This window comes from Protopterus annectens, chromosome 16.part0, assembly GCF_019279795.1.
Source record: "Protopterus annectens isolate FY-2018-M chromosome 16.part0, PAN1.0, whole genome shotgun sequence".
In the NCBI taxonomy this organism is placed as follows: Eukaryota; Metazoa; Chordata; order Ceratodontiformes; family Protopteridae; genus Protopterus; species Protopterus annectens.
Window position 1 is genome coordinate 331,929,500 of NC_056750.1, and position 15,080 is coordinate 331,944,579.

The 15,080-nt window shown below is 41.5% G+C and overlaps 1 protein-coding gene across 1 annotated transcript in view; it reads right to left on the reverse strand.

Moving 5' to 3' along the window:
- Window positions 1-15,080, reverse strand: part of SNAPC4 (small nuclear RNA activating complex polypeptide 4) — a 745,673-nt gene that overhangs the window by 400,438 nt on the left and 330,155 nt on the right. The window lies entirely within an intron of this gene.

A 15,080-nucleotide genomic window follows, 5' to 3' on the forward strand; every position in this document is an offset into this window, starting at 1 on the left:
AGATGCCATGTAACCCAGGGCCTGCAGGATTTTCCTTGCAGTCAGCTGAGTTTGTTTTGTCAGATTTTCGAAATAATCCGGTAGTTGTCTTTGTTTTTCTTCCGTGAGAAAAGCCATTTGGGTGGTTGTACCTAGTTTCGCACCCAGAAAAATTATCCTTTGGGATGGAACAAGTCTTGACTTGTGAATGTTGACTGTATATCCCAAAGCCTGAAGTAGGTGGATGGCATAATTCAAGTGTTTTACCAAAGTTTGTTGGCTGTCCGCTTGTATAAGGCAGTCGTCCAGATATGGGTATATTTGAATCCCCTGAAGTGTGCAATTACTGATGCCAGGCATTTTGTGAATACTCTGGGCGCAGTAGATAAGCCAAAGGGCAATGCTGAGAATTGATAATGCTCTGAACCTGCAAGAAATCTGAGGTGTCTTCTGCAACTTTGTCTGATAGGGACATGCAGGTATGCCTCCTTGAGGTCTAGAGTTACCAGCCAAGACCCCTTGCCCAGCATGGGAAGGAGTTGCTGTAGGGTCAGCATTTTGAATTTTGGCACAATGAGATAAGTATTCAGTGCGGACAAGTCGAGAATAGGCCTCCATTGTTTTTCTTTTCTTGGGACAAGGAATAGTCTGGAATAAAATCCTTGGCCTTGTTCTGTGAGAGGAACCTTTTCTATAGCTTTCATTTGCAATAGGTTGGAAATTTGTTTTAAAGCCTCTGCCCTTTGATTCGGTGGCAGGTTTGGCATGCCTTTTCTTTTTGGTAATGTATGAAAATGGAACCTGTATCCTTTGTCTATTATTTGCAGTGTCCATTTGTCCCTTGTAATACTGTGCCAATTTTTTGAGAATAAAGATAGCTTTCTACCCAAAGGTGCTTCCAATTGAGCCCTGGTTGGCGGGGTCAAGGTAAAGTCATTGAGTCTGTCCTTGTGGAGCAGTTGTAGGTCCTGCACTACCTCTCTGGTTAGGAGGCTGCCACTGACATCCTCTGTAGGAGCCTCTAGCTTGCCCTCTACCTCTGGCATGCCTGTTCTTGCCTCTTTGAAATCTCTCTGTGTCTGGAAAGGATCAATTCTTAGAGGGCCAATTTCTGCTGAATCTTGGTGGTTGGACCTGGAGAAAATCTTTGACTGTCTGTACAGATTTAGCCTTTTCCTCAAATTTCTTTAAGACCTCCTGAGCAGTGGAGCCAAATAACTTTTGCTTTTCCAGTGGTGCATCCAGAAGCTTTGCTCTAACATGATCTGGCAGAGTTTGTTCCTTCAGCCAAGCATGCCTACGTATGACTGCACCTGTCATTGCTGACCTACATGAAGCTTCCAATGCATCATAACCACACTGTAAGAAATGGTTGCTAACCTGTTGGGAGTTATGTACCAGATCCTGAAGTGACTTGCGATCTAGGAGTTCAGGTGAAGACAGTTTTTTATGCAATTCATCTAACAAATACTCTTGGTACTGTATCATATGGAATTGACAATTTAATGCCCTCATAGAAAGAGTGGAAGAAGTATACACTTTTTTACCCCATCTCTCTACAGCCCTGGACTCCCTTTCAGAGGGGAGTGGATTTTTAGTAGTGGCAGATGCAACCCCTTTAGGGCCCTGGGAAATAGTTTCAGGGTCAGCAGAGTGGGCCTTGTAAAGGAAATGATGCGAGTCCAGGACCCTGTAGTACCTATCGGGTTTGACAGGAGCCGGAGGAAGGGAGTCAGGGGTAATGCTAGACTCAGAGTACACATCATCAATGACATTCAAAACAGGAGGAATAACCAAAGGTCTATGCCGAGGTAAATGCAAAAAAGTCCTTAATCTCTTCCTGGAATCAGAGAATTCCTGGCCCTGCCATTTGAAATGCTCTCTCATGGAGTGAAGGGTCTCCCCAAAGGACAGCTCTTCAGGAGGGGAGGCAGAGGGAATAGATTCCTCTGCATCAGAATCCTCGTAGGCCGTAAAGGCCTCCTCCTGGTAGTCTGAAAGAGCAGAGCCATCTGAGGCCTCATCAGAGGACTGGGGATCAGTGGGCTCAACCCTGGGCCTTTTGTCTAGAGGAGGTTGAGAGCCCCTGTCCAGATGTGGCTGAGAGCCCCTAATTAAGGAAATAAGGTCCTCAGCTAAACTTAAAATCTGTGAACCTGTAGTGGATCCCTGAGGAATAGCCTTGGGAGGCAGAGATTTTGGCTGTTTAGCAGCTTTAGCCCTAGTGAATGCCTTTATGGACATGGATGCAGGAGGTCTGGCTGCTCCACGTGCTGGCGTAGTTTTGTCTAGGGAAATGGTGTCGGATGTTTCCGGAACACCGGTTTCTGAGGGAAATTCTATAACCGACTCAGAAGAGGCCTCCGGGGCCGAGGTTGTCGGTAGTGCGGTTTCGACGGTCAAAAGTACCAAGGACTCGATTTCAGCCGAGACCGAGACACTCGCGGTAGGCCTAGGCGTAGTTTCAGCCGAAACCACGATCCGCGTGTGTCGGTCCTTGTCCTTCCGTTTTTTGGTTAAATGAGAAGTCGGAGTCTCCGACGGCATATTGTAACAGTAACTAGCCCCAAAAAATTCCTCTGCAAACTCCGCCCGATGCCTAAGAGTGCGTCGGTTGAAGGAGGCACAGGCTGTACAGACCGAGACGTCATGGTCTGGGCCTAGGCAGGGGAGACAGTAAGAATGGAAATCCTTATGAGGTATTTGTTTCCCACAAGTTAAGCAATTATTAACTTTAAGCGTTTGATCTGACATCGGCTGAGGCAAGAGAGAGTCCCCAACGGGGTACTTAGCTTTTGAAGTCTTCGGTAGCTGAAGTTACAGGAGCTGGCCGACCGGCACTTGCGAACTGCTTCTGCTTCGGGCACCACGCGGCAAGAAAGACTGAGGAAGATGGCGTCGGCTGACGCTTTTATACCCCAGGCACTTTGACGTCGGGGGAGAGGGTGACATCAGCCAACGCCGGACCCAGACTTTGGAATCCGGCCGACCAAAGGGCTGCCTGAGGCAGGACAACCCATATGTAAGGACTGCAGATGCATCCTTGAAGGACATCAACAGTATGTACATTCACTGATACTAAAACTGGAAATAAACGGGTAATATACATGAAATGCAATTGCAACTCCAGAATAAGCAAAGAAAGCAGAAAAGCTTTTCAGCACATAAGAAGTATACCTCTCAACCATACAGAATTCCTCAGTATTTACCAGTTTTGAGGGCAAAATAATGAGGTGACATGAATTCCTGGGTAGCCCCTTTAATACCTTTTTTTTTTTTATTTACAATTCGAAGTTTTGGCTGACGTCATCACACACTGCCAGAGTATCCTGCAATGTCATCAACATGCAGGGGGGGCATGCGTGATGACATCAGCTTCATGAGGCAGGCCGTCAGCCTATCAGAGACTTGGACTGTGTTGTTTGCCATGCACATGAGTCGTGAACCATCTGTTTGAAAATTTGGATTGGTTGGAGCAGCAGCAGCGAGTGTCGGAGCTGCACAGCTGTTTACATAGTATACAATTTAAGTAACTTTAAAGTTCCGCCAGTGTTTCAAGTACTTCAGTTCTACAATGCAGGGAGTCTCTCCAGTCTACCCAGTGCCCGTTTATGTGTTTCGCATGCATTCCCAGCCAGCCCAGGATCAGGATGAGAACATTTACTTTTTCTGGCCACTTGACCACCTTCGGCTCACAATCACAACTAGTATGTACGTACATACATCTTTAATGGCTCTCACTTTCCTTCACTTTTTTGCCTTGTCCAGTTGTCCATCATAATAAAATGTGTGATATTCTACTAAATCTATAGTATTAGGATTATTGCCAGTCAATAATGCCAAATGAAGAGTTTCATTCATCATGTATGGCATGTTGAGCGGCTGAGTCTAAAGTTTCCAGTTGTTGTGTAGTAGTATTAACAGTTTAGACTGCAATATTTATAAAAACACGTTCGACTGTCCAAGGTGGTGGCTTTGCGTGTGTTGTGTTAGGCAGATTCTGTAAAATATGTGATATGCTGTATGTAAGATGCTCACAATTGTGCCCACAGACGTGGTTATACTTACTGTATAATGTCTGTGAAGAATGTACTTGTATATGTTGAGGGGGGGGGGGGTCCTGCACCAGTGCTGAGATTCCAGCTACACACACACACGCCTCACTGGTTCTGAAGTGACAGAAGCTACACCTAGTAAATACTAAGGAGGGTGGGTGAGCAGATGTGGGCAAGCGAGTCCCTGTGGCAGAAAGTACTGAACAAGTCATGGAGTAATCCCATGTAGCATACCACAAGACAAGTGTGTGTTTCGACTAGTCAGTCTTGCCATTTTAACTTTCTGTAACCTACTGGTCACGTAGCAAGTTAAGGAATATATTTAGTGGGGGGCATATCCTAGGAGAAAGGACTTTTGTTTCTTAAGATATAATCACTTTCTGCATTAAAATTTTGAGAGGTATAATAGTAAAGCAGCAGCAATGTACTGCATACAAACATATTTGTTAAATAAATAATGCTGCATCTGTAATGATTTGGGTTTAAATCTGTGATCCGTTGAGACGAAAATATTGCTTATGCAGTTGATTAATTGTTTCTTGATTACCTTTTCTAGTAGTTTGATTACGAAGGACAGAACATTAACTGATAAAATTTGAGACTGATATAGATGAACCACTTTTGCGAAATCGAAGCTTGATAGCTTGTTTTCAGATTGCAGAGATGTTGCTTTTACTTACTACAGCTGCAGATTATGCAGATTGCATAAATCAAGAATGAATTACCAGATTTTAACAGTTTTAGAATATAATCTATAGGAATAGAACATTACGTTTTTAAAGCAAAAGAAAATGTGAATTATAACGTGGTACATAATTTTTAAGGGGTCCTCAGAAACAGGGATTTGGTATGATATCTCTGAAATAATTTAAGAACTGCTGAGGTGCAGCATGTGTTGTTGAGTGAAATTTGGCATGAGTATTACTAAGTGTAACCAGATTTTGGTCCTGTGCAGAATGTATTTATCTTTCTCGTCTCCTATGTCTGTCAATCATTCAGCTACAGCCACTGTTCATTCATTTCCCATCCATGGAATGGCAGAAATGTGGTCATCATAGGCAGCTATGAGGGGTACTTCTCTTTAAGAGCCTTAAATTCCTTTGGGTGGGAAATGTGTGAACTGCATCACTACGTGGTCCACTACACTTTCTTGTGCACATGCACATTTCCATGCATATTCCAATGAAGTTTACCATGTTCATGGCTTGTTGAAGCAAATGCACACCCTAGGAGCACTCACAAATATCGGCACTCCCCCACTAAGAGATTGTGGCATAGGACAGCACCACCCCTGCACAGGCTTCCTCATCCTCCATGTACAAGCTGCAGAATGTGTTTTATGCCACTACTAGAACATGAGCCATTTGTATCGTAAGCACGCCTTTAATGGTCGATTCCAGTAGAACTTGCTCTGGTCCTGTAAAGAAAGTTTGGGGGGGGTTCATTAGAAAATTCCTCCTTGGACGCATGTCCTTGTGGTATGAGGTGGTCCACATATTACATACTTTCAGTACGCAATCTTTTTGCTTTATTAAAAAATGTAGTAATGCAGGTGACACAGCAGTAGCATAGGTCTAGAAAATAAATAATACTTTAATACTTCATGTCAAACAAAAAGCAAACAGCACTGCAGTGTTTTAGAAGTTTGAAACAATTTGCCATTTACTGTGAGCTTTCACTCATTTGCCCGTGGTGAGGGACACACATCCTGAAACATTTTTGTTCATGGTAGCGTGTCAGGGCAATCTTCAGCATTAAAGATATCTTACCAAATGTTCAGTTTATTTCTGCTTTTTGTTTCACTCGTTTACTTTTTAATGGACCCATGGTAGTTATATGAGGCATTGCGCTCCACAGTGTACGAATCTTTCCTTATTTGCAGGTTGAGTCTCTGCACTTAGGTGAACTGTCATCATTCAGTATTCTGCCCCGGTAAACAAAAATAAATGATGCATCTGCTTCATGTAAAAATAAAAAAATCTGTCCCTCTGTGACGTAAATGGGTCCTGTTACTATAATTCAAACTAGACTCTGAGTCTCCGACTTGTATGAACAGTTTTACCGAACCTGATTTTTTGCATTCCTCCTCCCTCCTTATACAACCAGCACATAATCTCCAGCTCTGTCTGATGTTTGCCCACTGATCTTCATCGTGCAAGGTTGTCACGATCTGATGATCATAATGCTCAATAATCGCGTTAACTTTACTTTGCATGGACTTGCATTTAAACTTCTCCATCCTTATGCTTACATATTAGTGTGGGCTCACTGTTGGTTGTTCTGCAAGTTCTGTCCATTTTTATAGCAATCAGACATGTTATGTGTGTATAGTCAATTTAGTGACCATGTCTATGACTATAATTGTTGAGTAACGAGTAAAGATATTGCTGGATTAGAATGAAGGCATTTTGAGTATCATTTTTATAGTTGGAAAGTTCTGAAATGGGTACTTTTGTCATTATTGGTTCATGCATTTTGTTCTACTCCTGCTTACCAGAAAAATGTTCAAAACTACAAATTTAAAAAGCAGTCCAACAAATATTGCTGTATTAAACAAGACATATAATTTTAAGGTGAATCAAAGAACACATGGCCTTAAAAATGTATGGAGGAGGTGAATAGTTTGAAAACAGCACAGGGGCCAAGGCACATGTAACCTGCCACCATCCAGATGCATTTTCAGTGAATGTGAGCTTCGTGCTAAGTCCGTTTTCAACAGAAGTTTGCTGCTGCTCATGCTAAACCTGTTTTCATTGTCCAACTGCTTTGCTTTGTATTGTTTAATGGCCATCTGTGATTTTGTGCTATAAATTTTGAAATAAAAAAATTTTAAATTAGCTCCACATCTCTGTATCACTGTAATGGTACAGAAGAAAATAATAGCAACTAGTATGCGAGCTGACAGTTTTGAACAGTCTTTATGGCAATTGGGAAGAGATAACCAAATAATGGGGCACTGGTATGGTTATTGGGGAGGGGTTGGTCCATTACACTGCCTAGGGTCCATTTGACCAAGATCTTGCTCTGGTAAGAGGAACACTCAAGGATCACTACATAAAAATGTACACTGGGGAAAGAGGAAGAGGTAGAAGTGAACAGCTGGCTCCATAAAATACAAGATAATAGGGACAGATTACAAGAACAAGTCATGGAAGATGTGACAGCAGCAGTAGAAACAGGGAGGTGCTCGTGTCCAGATGGTTTCCCTCTGAGATTTATAAATGGGGAGCCAGAAATAAGGAAGACTTTGTCTTTGACTACATTACACAACTCCTTGCTATTCACAAAAGAAATATCATCCATGCAAAGTACAAAAACAATATTGTTGCAAAAATCAATAGAGCAGATGCCTAGCCAAGATTATTTTAGACCTAGCTCTCTGCTAAATACCAATGCTACAATATTAGCAAACAAACTGGACATGGTACTCCAAAAGAAAATTAGTTTGAGGTAGAGCAGGTTTGTAAAAGGTAGACAAGTGACAGACAACTGATGGATGGAATTTATAGCGGGTGACCAAAAAGAGCGTACAGCAGGAATTGTATTCTTGGATATCTGTGAGGCTTTTGACAGTGGGCTGGAAATTCCTCTGGTAGCTTCCTTTCCCATAGCATGAAGAGGATATATGCAGTGTTCAGTAATGCCAGGCTATGCTTGAATTTGGTATATCTTCAAATAATGTGGAGACAGGTCTTAGTGAAGGATCAAAGCAAGCTTCTCTTCTGAGTTTATATGATTCAGACTCAAAGTTTACTTCAGCATTTTTTTATAGATTTGAACTGCTGCTGCTGTCTGCTGAAAGAAAAAATGTAATGGCATTTTATTTTTCTGCTTTGAAGTGTCTTGCTTCAATGACATAAAGACTATTAATACATGGATTTTGATCAAGTAAAAGGCAGTAAAATGTAGAACATAAATTCATTTTCATATCAATTTGTGTCTTTCGGCTTTTCCCGGTTAGAGGTCGCCACAGCTGAACTCCGGTCCGCTAATGATTGGCAGTAGAGTTTTACGTGCTTACCGAGCCTAATGCACAACCTTCAATGAAGGAATGCCAATTCACGCATGTCGCCACACAGAAGACGCTCTGAGAATCGAACGGGCAACGTCCAACTGTGAGGCGACAATGCTACTGCAGCACCACCAACAGCATAATGAATAAGAAAGTGCAATGTAATGTTAGCTTTCAAGACAACTTTTGAAACTGTATTATTACATGAAGCTAAGAACACGTAGTATTTCTTATTGAGGCAGGCACCCTAAATGTTCTGTGGTGGTGGTGCTGCGGTAGCGTTGTTGCCTCATAGTAAGAAGTTGTCCTGTTCGATTCGCAGCTAAACCGTCTTCTGTGTGGAGACATGTGTGAATATGTGTACCTTCGTTGAAGGTTGTGCGTCAGGGCTGGCAACTCGGCACATAAAAATCTACTGCCAATCATTAGCGGACCGGAGTTCCGCTGTGGTGACCCCTAACCGGGAAAAGCCGAAAGACAGAACAACATTCATGGGAAATAATACTGAATTATACTAACTCATCAGGCGGCCTTTTTGTAAGTATAAAGTAAAGGATTTTAACCAGATGGTGAGCTTTGCAGATGAAATTGTTATTAAGCTGCTAATAACAGTTTCATATTTTACCCATAGTATGTGTATTCATGGTGTGGTTGGCACCTCTGCTACTGTGTAATGTCAGTTTGTGCATGTACTGTGCACTTTTACACAGTGTAGACAGTGTGGAGTTTGCTATCCTAGTAGCACATAGTTATAGTGTTAAGGTGCATTGTCTTGTAAAATGTGCGTCTCTTGGCAGGTTGAGGACTGTAGTAAGTCAGTAAGCAAAGTACTGACAGGTGCATTTAGTGTCAGACTTCATATCCTTCAGAAAAAGCATTATTTATTTATTTTCCATTTGTTGACCGGGCAGCCACGGTGGTGCAGCGGTTAGCGTTGCCACCTCACAGAAAGAGGTTCTCCGGTTCGATTCTCTGCTGGGGTGCCTTCTATGTGGAGCCTGCATGTCCTCCCTGTGGTCGCGTGGGTTTCCTCCGGGTGCTCCGGTTTCCTCCCACATCCCAAAGACATGCAGTAGGTGGATTGGACACTCTAAATTGGCCCTAGGTGTGAGTGTGTGCATGTGTGTGTGCCTTCTGTGGAAGGTTGAGCGTTGGGCTGGCAACTCGGCACTGTAAAACTCCACTGCCAATCATGAGCGGACAGATGATCCGGTGTGGCGACCCCTAACTGGGAAAAGCCAAAAGAAGAAGATTTTCCATTTGTTGACCAGGAGTGTCCAGCTAACCTATTGCCCTTTTTCAGAGGAGGCCCAGGGAGAAAAGCTCCAAAGATATACAATGCAATAAAAATAGCAATACAGATACATTTCAATAAAAATAACAGAGAATTTTGGTAGTTAAAATACGTAAGCTACATACATTATATTGTTGACAGATAAACAGTACTATAAACAAAAAGAAGAATGTTAAAAACGTAGGATAAGTTGTATATTTTGGCTTAAAAAGAGAGTTGAGTAAATATAAGGTTTTGCATGCAGAGTAGCAGAAACTTAAGAGGTTACATAAGAATGTCAGGGAGCAGAGTATAGAAGAAGCTTTGGGGGTTGCATAGGAAGCATAGGATGAAGTAGTTAATGGTAAGTTTTAGTAAGTTAGTTTGACTGTACTATAAAAGTAGGTAATCAGGGAGGGTGAGTACAAATGGCAGGACCATTATAATGCAAAGTCTATTATTGTAGCAACTTCATAAAGGCAGTATTCACACTAAACTATCAACCTGACTTCTGGCCACCACACCCCACCCCTTACATTTTTGGCTTTATCACTAATTGCTGTTGTGCTAACATTGATTGAGAGACACATTGTCTGCATTTCTTTTGGCTCTTGATAGCAATTCACCAGCTAATGGCCTCTAATCTGTGCTTTGTGGTGGTGTGCAATTAGAGAGAGTTATCTGCAGGCTAGATGAAGGAGGGGAATGAAGGGGAAATAAGAGCTGTAAAAATAAGACCTAGGTCTGTTTCAATTAGTCGTGGCTCCCTCCTCCAATCTCTTCCTTAAAAATTTCATGAAGGTGTCAAATCACAACAGAGAACTTTGTGACAGGTTTACAGATTTCATAAGTATTTGCATATGGGAAGAACGTTTCACAGATGTTGACCTATGACAATACAAGTGCCTTAGCTTGGGAAATATGTTATACACTGCTGTGTACATGGCTGATAGAGATCTGAGAAGCAGCAGTTAAAGATTCACTAGCTACTGTCATTTTATTTGTTAACTGACTGGTTTGTTTGATGTGTGCAGTCCATAATATGTGTACAGAAATGAACAGACATAACATTTTTCAAGTTAATGTTGGATCATATATGTACAATGTAGATAACTGTCTCCTGCGTTCAGTTTCTGTAATGTGTAGACTTTATACAGTGTTACAGGTAAAACTGGTATTCTTTTTCCTGAAGTATGCTATCAAGTCTCTCTCTAAATTCAATGTGCAATTGCAGGCCAGAAGGAGTCAACTTTTAATTCTGTACAGTGATACCACAAAACTTCTACAGGTGTATGCAAGCAGGTTATTGAAGCCATGTGCTGCTACAGAATTTCTAGGTAACATCAGTACCACCAGTAATTATTTTCTTGAGGATGACAATATTTTGCAGCACATTCATGTTGGACCTGATGCTGCAAAATATCTGGATGAAAATGGAGATATTCATTGTTGGCACTGTAAAGGAGCATACCTTCTATAACATAATAAAAGCACTTCATGTTGCCGTCCTTCTGAAAATGAAAAAAAAAACATTTGCCTGTTGGTGATGCCACATTGCAAAATATTGGCAGTTTATTGAACCCTTCTTTGAAATGAAATCTAGACAATGAAGTTGTAAGGAGCACTGCAACTCATCTAGTAGTTTGTAATTTATGGCAAAAACATAGTCAACTTAAAGATGAATTTGCCATCTAACCTCAACTGGCCACAGTAACAGCACAGCCAGGAGTCTGAAACAGATATATATGTTTCCTCAAGTATAGGTCAACAGTCCTACAAAGCCCTGAAGTTGAAGGAATGCCTCATTTTAAGCAGCTCACTTTAACACTGCTTTATTTGCCACATTTAAATAGTGAACCTAACCGAGCATTCAGCATGGTCAGAAAAGTTAAGAGAGCTGAGGCAGTCATTAAATATCAAAACACTTAATTCATTGCTAGCAATCAAAATGAATGAGAACAGTTACTGTTTTTTCCGTGGAAGTCCCACCACCCATTCTACAGGCAGCAAAAAGGGTAACTGCAGCTTACAATAGAGAACGTGCCATCCAAGCAGCTCTACCAGACCCAGAGGCCATCGTGACTGAAGAATGTGAAGAGGAAGCAATTCTTCTGTGAACTGTGACCGAGTTTATTCCGGAATTAGTTTAGTCCTTGGTTAATTACTTTATAGTTAAAACTTATGTGATGTTAGTATTAGTATTAGTTTAGCAGTTACTTAATTAGTAGGCAAAACTTATTTGATGTTTTTATAAAAGAAATTGTATTTCAGCTTTATACCACTTTAACACCTACTCAGGGGCAGAGCTTATTTGGTGCTACTTCTTAGAAAGATTTGAGCTGTATTTATTTTACTTTTATTTTATACCAGTTTAGTAGCTAGAGCATATTTAATTTGTATTTAAATTTTATACCAGTTTAGTAGTTGTTAGAATTTGTTTGATTTTTTACACAAATTGTATTTATTTTAATTTTATATGATTGTAGCAGTTAATTGTATTTTTATAAAAAAAATTGTATTTTAGTTGTATACAAATTCAAATGTCAATATAAATAAAAGTATTGCTCTTACTATATTTTGTGTTATAAATGAGTGTGTGTAGCAATTAATTTACTTTTTTAAAAGAAAATTGCATTTTAGTTTTTTACATAAGTTCAAAGTTTGATACAATTTCAAATGTTAATATAAATAAAACACCATTGTTCTGGTTATATTTTGTGTTTGATATTTTGTCTGTTCATCAATTTGCATTTGAATGTTTGTTACTATCCCAAAATTCCACTGGAGTGGGTTGGGTTTCATAATTATGTATGCAAATAAAGATGTCTTACCATAACGTTCCATCTGTGTTGTCAATATTCACCAATACTTGACTGTGGGCTTGGTTCTGAGCCTCAGAACTGACTCGGCCGTTATTCCAGCTCACGCCTTTGAAAAACTCTCGAGCTAAGCTCTACCCAAATTACCTTAGATCAAGTTTGCAAGCTAGAGTGACAGACAAGAAATAATAGATAAGAGACCATATGTGTCCCTATTATGAAGCCAGTCTTTAGGGATATTCGATCCATCAAGAGTTCTAAAGGCAGTGGGAAGGAGGGAGGGTGTCAAGGATTAGTGAAGATCGACAGCACAGATGGAATATTATGGTAATACTGAACTTCTTTATATGATGTTGTCAATCTTCACATAATCCTTGACTGTGGGACAGAGTCTCTAGCTACTTGAATCTTGGGAGGTTTCATGGAAGAATATTCTTGAGCACCATTGAGCTGAATGATGCACATCATCTAGAGATCATGCCCATGTAGCTGCTGCACAAACCATTGTGACGCCCGTGCCCTGGCTCAACAATCAAGAAGCCTCCATCCTCACCACTAACACCAGTGAGGGGTGTCTCATATAGGAGGAAAGGATAATAAATACACACAGTAAAGTGCAATTTCCCTTAAGAGCACACAGAGATCAGTCAGTCTGGGGTTGGTTGCTCCCTCGCTCTCCAGGTCCCCAATAAGACTCCCCACTGGCACAGCTATAGGGTCTAGATCTCAGCCTAGTGGGCAAGCTAAAACCTCCAGCATCCTCTCTGTCCAACCAGTGCCTCGTATCCCTGCCCAGGTAGCTCGCTCACACACACACACACACACACACACACACACACACACACACACACACACATTGAGAAGAGTTTATTTAACCACACATACACTCCTGGGAAAGGCTGGCACAGGTTCTCCAGCTGTGCCCCTTTTTCACAGACTATACGATAGTACCAGCTGCCACCATCCACTAATATTTATCAGCAACTCAAAGGCCCTTAAAAGGGTTTCCAATTATTACTGTGCAATATTATTATCCAATTGGTAGTATAGCCCAGGGCTAAAGCTATTGGAGTGCCTTTGTACAATTTTACCAAAGGCATGCAAGTACTCTAAAGAGCTTAAATTATCTCTACAAAAACAGCCACGGTTGAAAGGGTTTAAGAATATTTAATAACAAATAGTCAAAACACAAGACAATAATTTTTACAACACAGTGCTAGTCAAGAGTTCAGATATCACACAGAAATACTTAAAATAATTCGGTAGTACAGTTCAGACATCATAGAAAAACACTTTTCTTTGCAGTTTCTAGCTATTTCTAAGAGAGAAAACACAAATCTAAGATAAACTTACATATAGAGCAAGATAGTGCTGGTGAGTTGGATGGTCAAGACAAAAATGCTTACTGCTCTCTGATTCTCTGTTTTTAAAATCACATTCCTGGTTCACATTACATCATTCTTCACACTTCCCTGGGTTACACTACATCATTCTTCACACTTCCCTGGGTTCCCAGGCTAACAGAAACTACATTTACATTCTTCACCTCTGGGCAGAAACCAGAGTAATAAAGGACATTTATGCATGCAAATTCTGGCCATTAACTCTGGCCTTAAAACAATAGGCAGGATGCCTCACTCTAGACTTACTGGCTCCGAGTTTTAACATCAAAGGGTCACAACATGCTTTACTTGATCAGTAGAGTGCACTGTTACATTATTTTCCAGTTCCATATGTAACACTATTTTTACCATTTAAGACAACAGCCTGTGGTTTACATTAATATTTACAGATGACAGAATTATCTCCAAAATTCTATCTGGCTAGGCTGGCAGCCTTCACCAATCTTCACCCAATCTTCACATATCTCCCCCTTGGAGAACTCAAGCTAGTTTTTCAAGTGACCCTTGGGAAACGTTGCTTGAGGGGGTTTGGTCTATCTGAGTATACCTTACCCCATTCCGTGTCTTGAGAGCCCGTCTGCATTGGCATTGCTAATCCCACTACGGTGCTGCATTGACATATCATATGCTTGCAACCCTAGGCTCCATCTTAGCCTTTTGCTAGCTTGCTCTGTTCTTCCTTGTCAAGTCTGTGAGGGGAGCAGCTACGGTACTATAACTGGAGACAAACTTTCTGTAGTACCCTGCTGCCCCTAAGAATGCCCTCACCTGCTTTTTGGTAACAGATGCAGGCCATGCCTGAATGGCTTCTACCTTAGCAGGTTCTGGCCTGATCTTACCACTCCCCATTCTATGTCCTAGACAGGAGACCTCTGCCATACCCACCCGACATTTGCTCAGCTTAATGGTCAACCCTGCCCTCTGTATTCTGCCCAGCACATCCCTGACATGTTGAAGGTGCTCTTGCCAGAAATGGCTGTAGATGGCAATATCATCTAGGTAAGCAAGGGCAAACCCTCCTGCTCATGCTAGGATATGATCTACCAGCCTCTGGAAAGTTACTGCGGCATTCTTCATCTCAAAGGGCATCTTTGTGAACTCATAAAAGCCACAAGGAGTCACAAAGGCTGACTTCTCTCTACCACAGGGAGTCAAGGGCACCTGGCAGTAACCCTTGGTAAGATCAATAGTTGTAAGATACTTAGCCAAACCCAGTTGTTCTAGGGCCTCATCTGTCCTAGGCATGGGGTAAGCATCTGACTCTGTGTAACTATTTAATTTGCTATAGTCTACACAGAACCTGGTGCTGCCGTCCTTCTTTGGCACCAGCACCACAGGGGAGGCCCAGGGACTGTTGGACTCTTGAATTACCCCTAGTTCCAACATCTCCTGTACCTACTCCCTCAGAGTCTGTTTGACTCTGTCAGGCACTCTATAAGGGGCATGCCTAATGGGCCTTTGGGGTCCTGTACCCACCTGGTGCTGCGCCAGGTATGTGCACCCTGGTTTCCCAGTGATTATGTCCCCAAATTCCTGAAA